The sequence below is a fragment of the Pteropus vampyrus genome, unplaced genomic scaffold, assembly GCF_000151845.1.
Source record: "Pteropus vampyrus isolate Shadow unplaced genomic scaffold, Pvam_2.0 Scaffold6, whole genome shotgun sequence".
In the NCBI taxonomy this organism is placed as follows: domain Eukaryota; kingdom Metazoa; phylum Chordata; class Mammalia; order Chiroptera; family Pteropodidae; genus Pteropus; species Pteropus vampyrus.
The window spans coordinates 7,371,230-7,376,008 of NW_011888787.1; positions in this window are offsets into that span (position 1 = coordinate 7,371,230).

Consider the following 4,779-nt stretch of genomic DNA (forward strand, 5'->3'; position numbering starts at 1 on the left):
CATTGCAATAGAATTCCTAGTCAGTACATTAAGGCAACAGGAAACAGTAAGAAAAAATGGAAAGTGCGTATTTACAAAAATCCTATGAAAAATTTTAAACTAGTTTTGGGCAATAAGTGAATTTAAAAAGGTCACAACAGAAGTTCAGTAATGGTGATGAACTGCAATTCTATATTAATGAGCATTTTAAAACAAGTATATAATACTCTCTACCATAGCATGAAACAGTCTTATACCTAGAAACAACTCTAATGACATATGTGTAAGCCCTATAAACTGAAAGCTAAAAAAGTGCCGTTGAGAATTTTAAAATACCTAAATACAGTTATGTGCTGCTTAACCATGCTTTGATCAATAATAGACTACATATATGATGGTCCCATAAGATTATAATGGTGCTGAAAATTTTTTTGTCACCTAGTGACGTGACACAGCCATCATAATGTAGCACAATGCATTATACAAATACCATTCTGTTATAATTGCTAGCAGTATTCAGTACAGTAACATGTTGTACAGGTCTGTGGCCAGGAAGCTGTAGGGGAACAGAATTTGTTACCCCAAAATATGTATGTTTGACATAATATTTTAAGCCACTTAATTCTAAGAAATGGCAGATATGGAAGAAGCTTTGAAAAACAAGAAGTTACCCTTTGTAAAAGAGATTTACATTTTTAAGGGAAATCCCTATTTGTAAGAGTCTCTCGCTGTATCAGGAAGAAAGGGATGGTCTTATTTCTACAAACTCTTAAAAATGTAGAAGACAAGGATTTAAATGTACATTACAATCTTGCTCTTGTTTACTTTGCTTTTACTGTAACCTCCCCTAACTGACTCCTCCCAACCCCAATACTTTCTTTTGTATTCAGCTGAGGCTAAGTAAGGCGGTGGCTTCAGCCATTTTGGCACGTGACTCAGTTTTTCTGGGTCTTTCCCATGCATACAGAAGGTGCACATGTTATTAGATTTTTGGTTTTCTCCTGTTAGTTTTTATTACAGGGGTGTCTCAGCCAAGAACCCAGAAGATTAGAGGGAAATTATTTTTCTGCCCCCACAAAGCAAAAGACTATACCATGTAGTCTAGATGTGTAGGAGGCTATACTATTTAGGTTTGTGTAAGTGTACTCTATGACATTTGCACAATGATAAAATTGCCTAATGATGCGTTTCTCATAACATATCCTCATTTAGTAGCACGTGACTGTAAATGGAAAGGTGTGTCACATTCATATATTGGATGACTCCGTATTATTAAGATGCCCAATCTCTACTTGATGATCTATAGATTCAATGTGTCCCCTAACAAAATTCCCAGCAGGAAATTTTGAAGAAATTGACAAGTTAATTATAAAATTTGTAAATTCACAGCATCTAAAATAGCCAAGGCAATCTTGAAAAAAAAAAAAAATGGAAGACATAAACACTACCAGATTTAAAGATGTATCATAATGTTACAATAAACAAGACAGTGTATTATTGACATGAGAATAGACAAATACACCAATGGAACATAATAGGAGTCCTAAAATAGACCACACAATACATAGTCAACCAAAGAGTCAAGACAATTCAATGAGAAAAAGTCTTCAACTGATAAGTTTACACCAGAACATTCAAATGGAAAACAGTGAACCTCAGCATTTACCTCAGTCTTATACAGACATTTTGAGGTACATCACAGCCCAAACCATAAAGCTCCTAGATGAAAAGCTAGGAGGATATTTTTGTGACATCAAGGAAGGCAAAGTTTTCTTAGGAACATAAAAGACAATAACAGAGGACTTTTTCAAAAATTAAGATTTTTGTTTACCAAAAGATACCCTTAATCTGAATAGGCAAATCAGACTGGATAAACATAATATGTGAATTTTATGAAGAACTTGTATGCAGACTATATAAAGAGCACCAACAAATCAAAAAGAACCATCTAGTTTTTTAAATGAGCAAAGGACTTGAACAGATACTTCACAAAAGAGGATTTACGAATGGACAAATTGCACATGAAAAGATATACTACATCAGAGTAATAGTAATAAATGCCTCGATGAGACACCACTGCATAGCCACTAGTATGGCTAGTGTGTGTGTGTGTGTGTGTGTGTGTGTGTACACACATACATAGAGACTGACAACACCAAATAGAGATAAGTATATGAGAAACTGGACCTCTTGTGTTGCTGGTGAACCAGTTTAGAGAATGGTTTGGTGGTTTCATCTCAAGTTAAACATATATCTACTCAGTGATCCTCCAAAATCCATTCACAGGAATTTACCTAAGAGAAATAAAAATATGCCCACAAAAAGACTGTAACAAGAATCTTCTCAGCAGTTATATTCATAATAGTCCAAGGGTAGCCATAACCCTAATAAAGCTCAATAAAAATGGATAAACAAGTTGAAGTGTATTTATATAACTGCTTACTGCTTGGCAGTAAAAAGAAGTAAGCTAAAGATATGTGCAACAACATGGATGAATAACAAAAGCATTGTATTGATCAGGAGAAACCACACAGATGCAAATATATGATGTCTGATTAATTTGAAGCACAAGACCAGGCAAAATTGGTGATAGAAGTCAGAAAGTGATTGCTTTATGGGAAAGACTGACTGGAAAAGGAGCATGAGTGATTGTTATGGGCTGAGTTGTCTACCCCACCCTCAGACTCATGTTGAGGTCCTAATTCTCATTACTTCAGAATGTGACTGTACTTGGAGATAGTGTCTTTAAATAGGTAATTAGTTAAAATAAGGTCACTAGGTTGCACCCTAATTCAATGTGACTGGTATCTTTATAAGAATAGGAAATTAGGACAAAAACATATACAGAAGGAAGACCATATGAAAGCACGGGAGAAGATGTCCATCTACAGGCCAAAGAGAGGCCTCAGAAGAAACCAACCCTATAAGCACAATGATACCAGACTTCTAGTGTCTGAGATTGTGAAAACAAATTTGTTTAAGCCACCAAGTCTGTAATACTTTGTTATGGCAGCCCTAGCAAACTAATACAAGGATTTTACTGGAGATGCAAACATTCTGCATCCTGAAATAGATGTGTGTGACATGGATATACTATTATCAACTGATCATACTGAACACTTAATATCTATACTTGAACTTCTGGTCAAGATGACAGAGTGGGGAGATCCTAATGTCACCTCCTCCCATGAGCACACCAAAACTACAATTAAACATAGAGCAACTATCTTTGAGAACAAACTGAAGACTAGTGGAAGACATTCTCTACAACTGAGGATATAAAGAAAAAGCCACGTTGAGACAAGTAGGAGGGGCAGAGATACAGTCTAGTCTGGCTGCACGCCGTTGGTGTGGCAGGGATATTCCACAGGTGCCAGGGATATTGCAACTGTGGAAGATCCCTTGATGAGTGAAGGCTCTGAGACCCATGTCAGCTTTCTCAGCCCAAGGGACCAGCTCTGGTACTGGAAAGTGGAGCCCCTATAATATCTGGTGTTGAAGACCAGAGAGGCTTGCTTCCAGAGGAGCAGAAGTTCTGTGGGAAACCGAGTCTCCACCTTCAAAGGACCCATGTACAAACTCTCAGTTCCAGCACAGAGGCAATTTGAAAGCCATCTTGGTCAAAGGCAAAGCAGATATACTGAATGACTGGAAGCATGTGCAGAGGGGCAAGGATCTCAGAACTTTCTCCAAGAATGGAAGCACTGGTGGGTATTATTTTCTCTTGCTTTGTTTTTCTCTCCTTTCACCTAGCTGGCCCTGCACTGGCGGGCACCAGTTCTGGCAGTCTCCAATAACCTACTAGTAGTTTGCCCAGTACTCCTCTTAAGGACCTCCCCAGACTAACATCATATTGGCCAGTACACACCACAGCTGCTCCGGGGTACCTCTCTGGTCTTGCCCCCCAGCACCTGGCAGGAGGCCCTAGGCAACCCTGGAGTTCCTCCAAAGAGGCATGCCACTCTGGGGGCAAGCCCCTGCACACCAACATGCACACAAAAATAGAATCTAGGCCTCATAGCCACCCACATCAAAGACCTGTGGCAGACATCCGTTCACCCACACCAGTTGTAGCCAGCCCGGCTGAGGCCAGCCCATTTCATCATTGTGCACACAGCAGTCACATCTGGACCTCATATACAGCCATGTTGGGGGAGAGCCTGCAAATCATTGTGCCAACAGTAGTTGCAGCCAGGCCTCAGAGACAACTGGGCCTAGAACCAGTCCTGCCCACCAGCATGTGCATGGCAATTGTGGCACAACTACAACAGGAGGGCACATAGTTCTCACAGGGTACACCCCTGGAACACCTGGCTCTGATGACAAGGGGGAATTGCATGACCGGACCCCACAGGATACCTTCCACATATGGCCACTCTTTCAATATCATGAGATATATCTGATCTACCTAATACATGAAAAGGAACATAGAGACTTCGGGAAAATGAGGAGACAGGAATATGCTTCAAGGGAAAGAACAAGACAAACCTCAGGAAAAGATATAAAACAGAGATAAGCCATCAACTAGATAAAGGATTCAAAATAATGATCATAAGAATGGTCACCAAACTAAGGAAAAGTATGGGTGAATACAGACACCTTCAAAGAGAAAGCTTAAAAGCAGCACAAAAAGAACTTGAAAAAGAACCAAACTACTGAAAAATACAATACCTGAAATGAATACAACAGAAGGAATGAACATCAGATTAGATGATTCAGAAGAATAGATCAGTGATATGGAAGACAAAGTAGTCAAAGTCACCCAATCAGAACAACAAAAAGAAAAAAGAATTTGAAAAA